Source organism: Bos grunniens, chromosome 1 (assembly GCF_055505025.1).
Source record: "Bos grunniens cultivar Pamir isolate PY7600 chromosome 1, Bosgru_T2T1.0, whole genome shotgun sequence".
Taxonomy (NCBI): domain Eukaryota; kingdom Metazoa; phylum Chordata; class Mammalia; order Artiodactyla; family Bovidae; genus Bos; species Bos grunniens.
Genome location: NC_141165.1, coordinates 102796885 through 102811927, shown reverse-complemented (window position 1 = coordinate 102811927; position 15043 = coordinate 102796885). Strand labels below are relative to the sequence as shown.

Sequence of the window (15043 nt, the reverse complement as noted above, 5' to 3'; positions counted from 1 at the left end):
GGTCTACCACCAGTAGTTTCAGCTTCTTGGAACATTAGTCATAAATATGTGACAGACAAGGGTCTTAATCTGACCATGGGTCATCCATAAAACTCATTTTAAAAACTTTACCAACCCCTCCTGGAGAAAATAGGAGACACAACAGGATAAATTAATAGTTAAGGCTATGGCCAAATACCAAGAAGCCTAAGGTTTAACACAGGTACCTCATCATTAGGCAGATTTAGACTAGGTGACAAAGGCACAGAATAGGAGCTGAGTCTCAGGTAAGACTGAACAGATTCAAGAAATCAACCCTGCAGGGTCAGAAACTTCCATCATGTTAAATAAATAACGGCCCTTGACAGCTAATATACAGTCCAGAACCTGCTACTCAGGGTCCTGACACAAAGAATAAGAATAAGGTGATTACAGCCAGATTGATCTCTACAGTTTATCCTCAGCAGAATCTAACATAAACCTATGTCTTTTATTAACCTTTTCTATCCACTTTGTTAGGTAAGAACACTGTAGTCACAATGGAGGCAGGTAGAGGAGACATAAGGTGAGGAAGAGCTGAAGGAAACACGGAGGTAAGGGTAAACGATATTTGTTGAATGCTTTCCAGGAGGGTTCTGATTCAAGGGACATGAGTTTGAGCAAACTCCAGAAGGTAGTGAAGGACCAGAAAGCCTGGCGTGCTGCAGTCCATGGGATTGCAAAGAGTTGTACATGACTTAGCAACTGAACAACAACAATGAATAATAATACATAGTATGTGTTATCTTTTCTTTAAAAACAATGTTATAAACTTAAAAAAATATTCTATATCCAAAATCTTCACAAGATTCTTCACAAAAATACATGAAGGAAGGTACATTTCTTGAAAAAGGGCCCCAAGAGACTGAACCTGATAAAGTTACCTGAATAATACAAAGCACAGCCTGGATCCCAACCCAGACTATCTTGAGTGATCTTTTACGGGAGTTTTTCATTGTTGTGCCACTTAATTTTGACATCTCATTTATATGGAGACATGGCATGTGCCCATATATTTGCTACCCTATGTCTGGTCCTCTCTTTAAAATAATGAGTAGCAAGGATATTGGAAAAGGGAGTATCTGGAATGGTCATATCAAAGTAGGCAGATTATACAGATGACTGGAAAAGACACTGAGACCTTAGAAATGGCATTTTAGATGTTACCAAATAAGATCACTTAAAGTGAGTTTTCAAAGAGTTACAGAACCAAAGAAAACATTTAGAAAGCCACAAAATTATAAACACTCCAGTAACAGCTAAGACAAATGAGAGTGTTCTTGGCAATGACTATGAACTGTATCTGATGGGAGAGAAAATTAAAAGAATACATGAGGTTGCCAATAAATTCTACAGAATATGGAAGGCAGTGATAAACCAGGTGACTCTCCTTAACTTCCATCATTTTAGTTCTATAACATATTGTATATTTACTTATATTCTCTGCTACATGTATGCTTAGACACAATTAATGGTTAAAATCTTGAAAATGTGAAGACTGTAACTTGTAAAAGTGATCACTCAAAGTTGGCAAGCATATACTTTTGTAAACAGAACAGGAACACATTTGTTAGAAATTAGTTTTAATTAGGATTGTGTAAAGGAACTCTGTAGGGTCACATTATCTTATATATGAGGAAAATACTATTCTAGCTGTGGCTTTAGTGCTATGTTCTTCTGTGGTCTAGTTGCCAATGATTCTGGGCCATGAGACATTTATAGAACTCTGTTGGTACTCATCTTCCTTCTTTCCTTTTTCTGTTTGAAAGATTAAAAAAAAAAAAAGTGTTATTGGAATTAGGAAAGAAAGGCCAAGAGAATTTTTAACCTAATTTTGACAATGCTGAGCTACTGAGTTAAGACAAGTAACTTCTTACTTTCATATTTTGTATAATGTGACAAAATACCTTATATTGTTTAAATTACTCCTAGTCAGATATTTTATCACTTGCAGTCATAAGCACTCCATACCAAATCCTGAATTCCTATCTGTTTTGTTTTCTCTCTTTCAGCTTACTAGTAATCTGTTGTGGAGTTTTTCTTTTCTTTTCTTTTTTTTTAGATTTTTTTTAGCACCTTAGCCTTTGAATTCTTTACCTATGTGAAAGAAGTCTTGATGGGAGACAGAGCCAAATTTAAACTGCAGAAACTAAAAATGCTAGATGCTTCTCAGCTTCATTTGAAGCAAGGGCTTTGGAAAATAAGGATTTCTCAAATGGATGTACCCATACTGGGTTTTGAGTATAGACCTAGTGAGACAAAGAAATATGCAAAGTGGATAATTCCCTTATAAAGGAAGTGGTTTTAGCAAAATTACACTCCTGGTACATCAGTGGCAACAGTGACAATTCTAGTCCTTCTGGAAACCAAAGCCATATTTTTATCAGCACCCCATGCATTGAAAGATGAAGTCTTACACTGGACTGCCAGGAAAATCCCCTTGCCCATGTTTTCAAAATTTAAAAAAAATCATGAAATTTATGTCTTCGAGCATCTGTATAAAAACTATTGCTAATATTTCAGGCTGACTTTTTGATGTTAACTTAATTTTTTTGGTCTATTTTTAAAATTTATAGCCTCTTTCAAGTAGGGTTCCAGGTTCTGTGACTTTTTTGTCTTAAGGAAAATTTGGGTGTAAAAAAACAGAAGTTTCATTTTCACCCAGATTTTTATTTTCTGACAGTCTAGTTCTGTGGTGAGATTATGCTAAGTGCTCTTGAGGGAGAGGAAGGTGAACGCCTCATGAAAGAGATGAAAGGGAAGTGAATAATTTTCCTCCTATTGAAATGAATATCCCATACCTTAGCATATAAAGCAGGGGGATTATTAGAAGGGTACCTCAAGGGTCACAGGAGAGATCCTCCTCACTGTCAGTGCTGTGGGTAGAGACACTAGACCTCAGAAAGGAATGCCATACAGATCCCAGGCTTGTAAAGATTCCTAATTCCTATTGTGGTACATAGAAGCAGCAGTCTAGAAGAAGGCTAGACCTAGAGGGACCATGTCGAATATGTCTAGGTAGTAACTACTGGGAGGATGCCAGTAACCAGGGAGGCCATTTCTTGCCATTGTGCTACCCAAGTCCCTCAAATGTCATCCCAATGTTGGGAGGACCCTCAGGAATGCTAAAATTTATACTGTCTTGGCAAAGCATGGGCAAGACATCAACATTAGGTACATTTATAAGAAATAAACAAATAGCACTGTTGTATTACTTTGCTAGGGCTGCCATAACAAAGTACCACAGACTGGGTGGCTTAAATAACAGAAAGGTATTTTATCACAGTTCTGAAGACTAAAAGTCTGAGATCAAGGAGACAGCAGGGCTGTTTTTTTCCTGAGGCCTCTCTCCTTAGCTTATAAATAACTGTCTTTTTCCAATGTCTTCACATGGTCTTCCCTCTATGTGTGTTTGTGTCCTAAGCGCCTCTTCTTGTAAGGACACTCATCTTATTGGTTTAGGGCCCATCTGTATAACCTCATTTTACCTTAATTACCTCTTTAAATACCCCATCTCTAAATGCAGTCACAGTGTGAGATACTAGGAATTAAGATTTCAATATAAAAATTTTGGCAGGGGGGTGAGGACACACAGTTCAACTCATAACAACTGAATGTGAAATGAGTATGAAATAAATTTCACACCCAAATGAGTGTGAAACTTTGTGAAATAAATTTCTCCATATGCTGATGTTACTAATAGTGATAATGTTACTGCTGCTGCTGCTAAGTCGCTTCAATCGTGTGCGACTCTGCAACCCCATGGACAGCAGCCCACCAGGCCCCTTCGTCCACAGGAGTCTCTAGGCAAGAATACTGGAGTGGGTTGCCAGTCCTTCTCCAGTCTGACTCTTTGGGACCCCATGAACTGTAGCCCACCAGACTCCTCTTGGCCATGCGATTTCCCAGGCAAGAATACTGGAGTGGGTTTCCATTTCCTTTCCCCATAATGTTACTAGTAATATAAATAATAATAGCAAACTTTCCCCATATAACTGCTTAAATGGGATTACACAATTTCTAAACACAGTACATGGTATATTTAATCCCTACAGTAGACTAATGTAACGGATGTTTTTGTTATTTCCATTTTATTAATGAGGAAGCTAAAGCATGAAACATTTTTATAACATAATCACTGTGCTATGCAGCTTCTCAATAATAAAAATAATATAATAATTATTAAGCACTGAAATCATAGCATAATTGATCCTCCAGTTGGGCCAGAGCAAGGATTTATGTTTATGATATCTTTCCCCATTTTATGGGCTTCCCTAGTGGCTCCGATGGTAAAGAATCTGTCTGCAATGCAGGAGACCTGGGTTTTATCCCTATGTTGAGAAAATCCCTTGGAGAAGGCAATGGCTACCCACTTCAGCATTTTTTCCTGAAGAATTCCATGGACAGAGGAGCCTGGGGAGCTACAGTCCATTGGGCCACAAATAGTTGGACACAACTGAGTGACCAGCACTTTCACTTTCCCCATTTTGTCCTTGGTTCATGACAAGGGCATGGATGTCTCTGTCTTATCATTTAACACGAGTATCAGTCAAATATGTCAAAACTGGCTGGCTAAGAACAATAGGTATGGTGAAGCCCTTGGAATTATCTCTACTTTTATTTTATTTTTTTAATTTAATTTTATTTATTTTAATTAGAGACTAATTACTTTACAATATTGTATTGGCTTTGCCATACATCAACATGAATCCGCCAGGGGTGTACACGTGTTCCCAAGCCTGAACCCCCCTCCACTTTTATTTTAAAGTCTAGATATGTGGCTCTCTGTTGTCTGGTTCATAGTTTCAGTGAGTTCAGTTCAGTTCAGTCTTTCAGTCGTGTCTGATTCTTTGAGACCCCATGAATCGTAGCATACCAGGCCTCCCTGTCCATCACCAACTCCCAGAGTTTACTCAAACTCATATCCATCAAATCCGTGATGCCATCCAGCCATCTCATCCTCTGTCGTCCCCTTCTCCTCCTTCCCCAATCCCTCCCAGCATCAGAGTCTTTTCCAATGAGTCAACTCTTCGCATGAGGTGGCCAAAGTACTGGAGTTTCAGCTTTAGCATCAGTCCTTTCAATGAACACCCAGGACTGATCTCCTTCAGGATGGACTGGTTGGATCTTGTTGCAGTCCAAGGGACTCTCAAGAGTCTTCTCCAATACCACAGTTCAAAAGCATCAATTCTTCGGTGCTAAGCTTTCTTCACAGTCCAACTCTCACATCCATACATGACCACAGGAAAAACCATAGCCTTGACTAGACAGACATTTGTTGGCAAAGTAATGTCTCTGCTTTTTAATATGCCATGTAGGTTTGTCATAACTTCCCTTCCAAGGAGTAAGTGTCTTTTAATTTCATTGCTGCAGTCACCATCTGCAGTGATTTTTGAACCCCCAAAAATAAAGTCTGACACTGTTTCCACTGTTTCCCCATCCATTTCCCATGAAGTGATGGGAACAGATGCCATGATCTTCATTTTCTGAATGTTGAGCTTTAAGCCAACTTTTTCACTCTCCTCTTTCACTTTCATCAAGAGGCTTTTGAGTTCCTCTTCACTTTCTGCCGTAGGGTGGTGTCATCTGCATATCTGATGTTATTGATATTTCTCCCGGCAATCTTGATTCCAGCTTGTGCTTCTTCTAGCCCAGCATTTCTCATGATGTACTCTGCATATAAGTTAAATAAGCAGGGTTACAATATACAGCCTTGACATACTCCTTTTCCTATTTGGAACCAGTCTATTGTTCCATGTCCAGTTCTCTGTTGCTTCCTGACCTGCATATAGGTTTCTCAAGAGGCAGGTCAGGTGGTCTGGAATATGATGAAATACTATGATTCTCTAGTCTTAGTTTTCATTTAATGGGCCTAGATTTGTGTAATAAAACATATCCCCTGTCCTTGCTCAATAATGATGTGACCTTATTCCTTTTGAAGTCTTTTAAAGTCTGATTCCTTGGCTTTTGGATACATTCTCCTTGCTCAGTTGGTTTGGATGTTTCTTATTCTCTTTAGGTTTGTGTTACTTTGTTGGCAATCCTGTGAAACAGAATCTACAAAAGATTTATTTCGAACTCATTTTTTCTCTAGTCAAAATAGGACAAAGCTCCATCCTAGTCTTTGGCCTCTGAGGAGGAAGAGCTGGATTATGCCAGCTTATTTTAGAGCTTGGAACAAATCAAAGAACTGAGCATAATGGTGATGAACCTGAACAAGGCTGGTACTGAAAACTAAATTTGGCTACTCTCTGCTCAAAAAGGCCAATACTCAAGAGATATGGATTGGTGGAAAGGAAAACCTATTATTCAGGAGGCAGGCTATCTGGAAAGATGGTGGACAACATCCTAAGATCATCTCCAGGTTGCTGGTTAGGAGACAAAGGTTTTAAAGGTTGAGAGGTAGGAGGCTGTAGGATGTATAAGCAGCTCATGCACAATTCTCAAACAAGTTGGCATCAAGGTCAAGTTGTGAGCATCACCATTTTCTGTTTTCAACCAGTTTGGAGTCACTGTGCTTGCTGTCAGTGGTTTTCATCTGATGAGGGTTTTCTTCCTGTAAAAACAACTTAGGAATGTTTGTTAGACCTTTGTCTTCATCTATCAGAGAACTAGGAGTTTGCTTCATGACTGGCTAATAGTCTAAATTATTGCCAGTTTCCTGGCCCGTGTCCTTGAGGTTGGTATCTGGAATTAAGCAAGGTTAGTTCTTTCTTAGTCAATTAGTCATTGTCTAAAGTAGCTTTAAGGCATCCTCGGGTCAGCAGGAATGGAAAATACATGTTTCAAATTTTGTACTTCTCAAATTGGAGCAGGTTTTGCTCTTACTACAGTGAGTCATTTTGACCAAAGACCTAACCAAAGATGGTCTTGTCATCTTAACCGGAGATCTCATCATCTGAAAAGTGGAAAAAGCAATCAAAGCATTCTTAATAGAGTTGGTTGTTATATGAAAACACTGTAAGGTATAAATAATAGGTAAATAGTATTTATTTCCATTATTATTATTTTTTTTATTATTCTACTTCTTTGGTATAATCCAATGATTGCAGATAAGAGTCAGTGGATAGAAACTGGGACCAAAAAAGGTAATTATTTATTTGGAAAAATGACATCAAAAACATTTAACAAAAAAGCTTAGAGCAATTCCTCTCAATTCTGGCTGCATGGTAGAAGTGCTGGGAGGCTTCTAAGTAATAATGTCTAGCTCTAGTAATATCAATTAAATCAGCAGGCCTGGGAGTGAAGCCCAAGTATTAGTAGTTACTGAAAGTTTTTCAGTTGATTCTAACATAAATTTAGGTCTGGAAATGAATTAGCTTTAGGAATAGATCAGGATTGGTCAACTACCACATGCATAGAAGTAAAACAAGATTAATCAACTACTTGATGTGAAATTCCTGAATAGCAGTGGGGTGGCTCAGTTGGTAAAGAATCCGCCTGCGATGTGGGAAACCTGGGTTCAGTCCCTGGGTTGGGAAGATCCTCTGGAGAAGGGAATGGCAACCCACTCCAGTATTCTTGCCTGGAGAATCCCCATGAACACAGGAGGGCTGCAGTCCATGGGGTTGCAAAGAGTCAGACATGATTGAGCAACTAAGCACAAATAAGAAGTTAGTTTCTCTCAATTAAAAGAAGTCTGGAAGTAAGCAGTCCAGGGCTAGTGTGGTGGTTCTTTGGTATTAATCAGGTACCTAGGATCATATATCCCTTTACTAGCATATTGGTTCATTCATAAGGCCACCTCATGTCAAGATTTATTAATTTATCTAGCCAGTATTTATTGGCATCTACCCTGTGACAGGAATTATTCTAGGATCTGGTTGCATTATACATAGTGTGGCTACAAGACATCTTGCCAAGTAGGTGACTTTTGAGTGTAAGACTAAAGAACAAACATCAAGGAGTAAGTCATGTAGATATCTGAAGCAAAAGTGTTCCAAGCAGAGGAAAGAAGCATCAAAGTCCCTACAGGAGGAATGAGCCTGATGTGTGTATTTGAGAAAAAGCAAAGAAGTGAATGTGGCTGAATGAGTGGAGGGTTAAGCAGAATGTGACAGAGATTGTGGATGGGATGACATATTGAATACATTTTATAAGCTTCTTTAAAGATTTTCAATGTAAGCTGAGGGCAGGAACAGGGACATTAAGTAGAAAAGTGACATGATACAATTTATGCTTTTGTTTCATCAAGATCACATCTTCTTGCTGTGTTAGAGAACAGATCCACTAATTGACCATGTGGAAGCAGGGAGATCCGTCAGAATTTTGTAACTGACAGGGTGAGAGATGATGGTGACTTTGACTAGGGTGGTAGTCATAAATTTGATAAGTAGATTGATTTCAGACTTAATGTGAAGATAGAGGCAGCATCATTTATTAACCTAAAGAGTGTGGCATGGGAGCAAAACACAGAAGTCAGTATGGCTACAAAGATTTCGGTCTGTTGAAATGGAATAATTAAGTTGCTCTTTACTAAGATGGAGAAGACTGAACAAGGAAAAGGTTTGGGTCAGAAATTTAGGAGTTTGGACATCTCAAGTTAAAATGCTGATTAGAAATTTGGTTCAGTTAGCTTCTCAGTTCCAATATATGTTCTTTGGTGTACAAGAAAAATTATCTAAGCATTTCTCCTTTAAAGTAAGATGACATGATCCTCTACATAGAAAACCCTAAAGACTCCACCAGAAAACTACTAGAGTTAATCAATGAATATAGTAAAGTTGCAGGATATAAAATCAACACACAGAAATCCCTTGCATTCCTATACACTAACAATGAGGAAACAGAAAGAGAAATTAAGGAAACAATTCCATTCACCATTGCAACGAAAAGAATAAAATACTTAGGAATATATCTATCTAAAGAAACAAAAGAACTATATATAGAAAACTATAAAACACTGGTGAAAGAAATCAAAGAGGACACTAATAGATGGAGAAATATACCATGTTCATGGATCGGAAGAATCAATATAGTGAAAATGAGTATACTACCAAAGCAATCTATAGATTCAATGCAATCCCTATCAAGCAACCAAAGGTATTTTTCACAGAACTAGAACAAATAATTTCACAATTTGTATGGAAATACAAAAAAACCTCAAATGGCCAAAACAATCTTGAGAAACAAGAATGGATCTGCAAGAATCAACCTGCCTGACTTCAGGCTCTACTACAAAGCCACAGTCATCCAGACAGTATGGTACTGGCACAAAGACAAAAATATAAATCAATGGAACAAAATAGAAAGCCCAGAGATAAATCCACACACCTACGGACACCTTATCTTGACAAAGGAGGCAAGAATATACAATGGAGAAAAGACAATCTCTTTAACAACTTGTGCTGGGAAAGCTGGTCAACCACTTGTAAAAGAATGAAACTAGAACACTTTCTAACACCATACACAAAAATAAGCTCAAAAATGGATTAAAGATCTAAATGCAAGACCAGAAACTAAAAAATTCCTAGAGGAAAACATAGGCAAGACACTGTCCAACATAAATCACAGCAGGATCCTCTATGACCCACCTCCCAGAATATTGGAAATAAAAGCAAAAATACACAAATGGGACCTAATTAAAATTAAAAGCTTCTGCACAACAAAGGAAACTATAAGCAAGGTGAAAAGACAGCCTTCAGAATGGGAGAAAATAATAGCAAATGAAGCAACAGACAAACAACTAATCTCAAAAATATACAAGCAACTCCTGCAGCTCAATTCCAGAAAAAGAAACGACCCAATCAAAAAGTAGACAAAGAACTAAATAGACATTTCTTTAAAGAAGACATACAGATGGCTAAAAAACACATGAAAAGATGCTCAACATCACTCATTATCAGAGAAATGCAAATCAAAATCACAATGAGGTACCATTTCACACCAGTCAGAATGGCTGTGATCCAAAAGTCTACAAGCAATAAATGCTGGAAAGGGTGTGGAGAAAAGGGAACCCTCTTACACTGTTGGTGGGAATGCAAACTAGTACAGCCACTATGGAGAACAGTGTGGAAATTCCTTAAAAAACTGGAAATAGAACTGCCATATGACCCAGCAAGCCCACTGCTGGGCATACACACTGAAGAAACCAGAATTGAAAGAGACACGTGTACTCCAATGTTCATCGCAGCACTGTTTATAATAGTCAGAATGTGGAAGCAACCTAGATGTCCATCAGCAGATGAATGGATAAGAAAGCAGTGGTACATATACACAATGGAGTATTACTCAGCCATTGAAAAGAATACATTTGAATCAGTTCTAATGAGGTGGATGAAACTGGAGCCTATTATACAGAGTGAAGTAAATGAGAAAGAAAAACACCAATACAGTATATTAATGCATTTATATGAAATTTAGAAAGATGGTAATGATAGCCCTGTATGCAAGACAGCAAAAAAGACACAGATGTATAGAATAGTCTTTTGGACTCTGTAGGAGAGGGCAAGGGTGGGATGATTTGGGAGAATGGCATTGAAACATGTAAATTATCATATGTGAAACAAATCACCAGTCCAGGTTTGATGCATGATACAGGGTGCTCGGGGCTGGTGCACTGGGATGACCCAGAGGGATGAAATCGGGAGGGAGGTGGGAGGAGGATTCAGGATGGGGAACACATGTACACCCATGGCAGATTCATGTCAATGTATGGCAAAACCAATACAATATCATAAAGTAATTAGCCTCCAATTAATATAAATAAATTTATATTAAAGTTAAAATAAATTTATATTAAAAATTAAAAAAAATTAAAAATAAATAAATAAAGCTAGTACATGTTAAACTTTCTTAGTAGAGGATGCTGGTGTGAACTTGCAGGAGAAAGAGGCTTTTCCTCTTGGCATTTCTGGTAGATACTGGACACATTTGGTGGAGACTGGATACAGGGTTGAGGACATCCAGTGTAACTGTTTCAGTCCTGGGGCCAAGATTTGGCCCTTATATGACATTCAGTTCAGTTCAGTTCAGTTCAGTCACTCAGTCATGTTCGACTCTTTGCGACCCCATGAACCACAGCACACCAGGCTTCTCTTACCATCACCAACTCCCAGAGTCCACCCAAACCCATGTCCATTGAGTTGGTGACGCTATCCAACCATCTCATCCTCTGTGGCCCCCTTCTCCTCCTGCCCTCAGTTTTTCCCAGCATCAGGGCCTTTTAAATGAGTCAGCTCTTCACATCAGGTGGCCAAAGTATTGCAGGTTCAGATTCAACATCAGTCCTACCAATGAACACCCAGGACTGATCTCCTTTAGGATGGACTGGTTGGATCTCCTTGCAGTCCAAGGGACTCTCAAGAGTCTTCTCCAACACCACGGTTCAAAACCATCAATTATTCGGCGCTCAGCTTTCTTCACAGTCCAACTCGAACATCCATACATGCTGCTGCTGCTAAGTCGCTTCAGTCGTATCCGATTCTGTGACCCCATAGACGGCAGTCTACCAGGCTCCTCCGTCCCTGGGATTCTCCAGGCAAGAACACTGGAGTGGATTGCCATTTCCTCCAAAGTGAAAAGTGAAAGTGAAGTTGCTCAGTCGTGTCTGACTCTTAGCGACCCCATGGACTGCAGCCTACCAGGCTCCTCAGTCCATGGGATTTTCCAGGCAAGAGTACTGAAGTGAGTTGCCATTTTTGCCTTCTCTGATCCATACATGACCACTGGAAAAACCATAGCCTTAACTAGATGGACCTTTTTTGACAAAGTAATGTCTTGCTTTTTAATATACTGTCTAGGTTGGTCATAACTTTCCTTCCAAGGAGTAAGCGTCTTTTAATTTCATGGCTGCAATCACCATCTGATTGGATGCCCCCCAAAATAAAGTCTGCCACTGTTTCCACTGTTTCCCCATCTATTTGCAATGAAGTGATGGGACCAGATGCTGTGATCTTGGTTTTATGAATGTTGAGCTTGAAGCCAGTTTTTTCACTCTCCTTTTTCATTTTCTTTAGGCTCTTTAGTTCTTCTTCACTTTCTGTCATAAGGGTGGTGTCATCTGCATATCTGAGATTATTGATATTTCTCCCAGAAATCTTGATTCCAGCCTGTGCTTCCTCTAGCCCAGCGTTTTTCATGATGTACTGTGCATATAATTTAAATAAGCAGGGTGACAATATAGAGCCTTGGTGTAGTCCTTTTCCTATTTGGAACCAGTCTGTTGTTCCATGTCCAGTTCTAACTGTTGCTTCTTGACCTGCATACAGGTTTCTCAAGAGGCAGATCAGGTGGTCTGGTATTCCCATCTCTTTCAGAATTTTCCACAGTTTATTGTGATCCACACAGTCAAAGGCTTTGGCATAGTCAATAAAATTACCTGTCTCCACTTCCAATAGTTGTTCTGGGGTTTTATCTTGTTCCTCAATCTGTGACATATTCCTCTGCCATCTCATTTGGTCTAACTTTCTGTGATTGTGTTTTCTGCAGGATTGTAGTTCTTTTTGCTTCTGTTGTCAGCCCTCTGGTGGATGAGGCTATCTAAGAGGCTTGTGCAAGCATTCTGGTGGGAGGGACTGGTTCATGCCAGCTAGTTGGTGGAGCTGGGCCTTGTCCCTCTGTTGAAAAGGGCCATGCTCAGGGAGACTTTAAGCAGCCTGTCTGCTGATGGGTGAGTCTCTGTTTCTGCTCTGTTGGTTTTTTGGCCTGAGGTGTCCCAGCACTGGAGCCTTCAGGCTGTTGAGTGGGGCTAGGTCTTGGTGAGGAAATGGCAGCCTGCAGGAGGGCTCATGCCAATGAGTGTCTTTGTGCCCAGAGCCATCCCCCTGCCTCTGCAGGAGACCCTCTAACACTAGCAGGCAGGCCTGGCCCAATCTTTTATAAGGTCACTGCTTTTTTTCCTGGGTGCTGGTGTGTGTGAGACCTTATGTATTCCCTCTAAGTGGAACTTCTGTTTCCCCCAGTCCTGTGATCAAACCTCCTCCTGTGGCCAGACCCTCAGGCTGGGAAGCCTGATGTGGGGCTTGAGACTTGAGCTCCTGTGGGAGAACTTCTGTGGTATAATTAATTTTCAGTTTGTGGGTCACCTACCGGGCAGGTATAGGATTTGATTTTATTGTGATTGTGCTCCTCCTACCATCTCATTGTGGCTTCTTTGTCTTTGTATGCAGGGAATCTTTTTTGGTAGGTTCCAGTTATTTTTTTGTTGTGATTGTTCAGCAGTTAGTTGTGATTTTGATGTCTTTTGTAAGAAGGAGTGAACTCATGTACTTCTATTCTGCCATCTTTCAACTTCCTCTCAATATCAAATAAACAAAGTAATGGAAGATAAGTTAGAAGACCTGAATAGCCATTTTTCCTAAGAAGACTACAGAGGTCCAACAGGCACATGAGAAGATGCTCAGTATTACTAATCATCAGGGAAATGCAAATCAGAACCACAAAAAGGTTGAATTTCACCCTTGTCAGAATGGCTGTCATCAAAAAGTCTACAAATAGCAAATGTTGGTGAGGATGTGGAGATAAGGGAATCCTTGTACACTGTTGGTGGGACTGTAAGTTGGTGCAGTTACTATGGAAAACAGCATGGAGGTTCCTCAACAAAACTAAAAATAGAACTACCATGTGATCCAAAAATTCCACTCCTGGGTATATAGCCAAAGAAATTGGAAACACTTCTTTGAAAAGATAACATACATCTCAGTGTTCGTAGGTGTATTACTTTTAATAGCCAAGATATGCAAGCAATATAAATGTCCTTTAGCAGATGAATGGATAAAGAAAATATGTTGTGTGCATCTGTGATGGGATATTCAGCCTTAAAAAAAATGAAGTTTTGCCATTTGCAACAACGTGGGGAGACCTGGAGATATTATGCCTAGTGAAATAAGTCAGACAGAGAAAGACAAGCACTGTATCCCTTACGTGTGAAATCTTAAAAAACAAAGAAATGAGTATAACATAGCATTAAGACTCATAGATATAGGGAACAAACTAGTGGTTATCAGTGGGGAGAAGGAAGAGAAAAGGGACTAAACAGGGGTATGGGATTAAGAGATACACACTACTATATATAATATAAGATACAAAGACATATTGTACAGCACAGGGAATATAGCCTATGTTTTACAATAATTTTAGTTGGATCATAACCTATAAAAAGGATGGGGAGCACGGGTATACCTGTGGCGGATTCATTTTGATGTTTGGCAAAACTAATACAATATTGTAAAGTTTAAAAATAAAATAAAATTTAAAAAAATAAATAAAATATAGAATCAAAGAATTATTATGTTATATACCTGAAACTAATATAATATTGTAAATCAACTACACTTCAACTAAAAATATATAGGTAAATATTCTGTGACATTAAAAGCATGCCATAAAATTCAGAGACACGAAAATGCTAGTATTCCATTTTTTCAGATATCCAAAATATCAGAGGGATTAACATTTATTTGATAAATATTTCAATTTTATTTGATTTTTAACAACAAATATCATGTACATAATAATTTTTTAGATAAATTAAAGTATGAAAAGTAACTAGAAAGAAATTCTGGAGCTGAAAATTACAATAAGTGAAATAAAAATTTCAGTAGATGGATTTATAAGCAGATTTGAACACCCAGATATATTGTAGAACTTGATGATAGGATGAACAATTGAAATAAGAAAATGAGGTATAAAGGGAAAAAAGATTGAAGAAAAATGAACAGAATCTGAAGGACCTTTGATACACAACCAAGCAGACCACAACATGTATGTTGTGGGAATCTCAGGAAGAAAAAGAGCATCAGGAAGAGAAAAATTGTCACCAAGTCACTAAATGAAAGGTATGAATATAAACATCCAGGGAATTCAGGAAATTTTTAGCAGGGTAGATTCAGAGACCTCTACTGAAACATATTATGATCAAACCAAAAAGATAATCTTGAAAGCCACAGACTTGTTACATTCAAGTGGAAATCCCAATAAGATTATCAGTAGATTCTTACCAGAAACCTTGAAGATCAGATGGCAATGGACTGATATATTTAAATTGAAGAAGGATAAAAACTGTCAATCAAGGGTCTAGCAAAAC

General features: G+C 38.6%; 1 pseudogene; it reads right to left on the bottom strand.

Annotated features, from left to right (window-relative positions):
• LOC147380029 (cysteine dioxygenase type 1-like) overlaps window positions 1-12395 on the bottom strand; it is a 58544-nt pseudogene extending 46149 nt beyond the window's left edge.
• Window positions 12396-15043: the final 2648 nt, after the last annotated feature.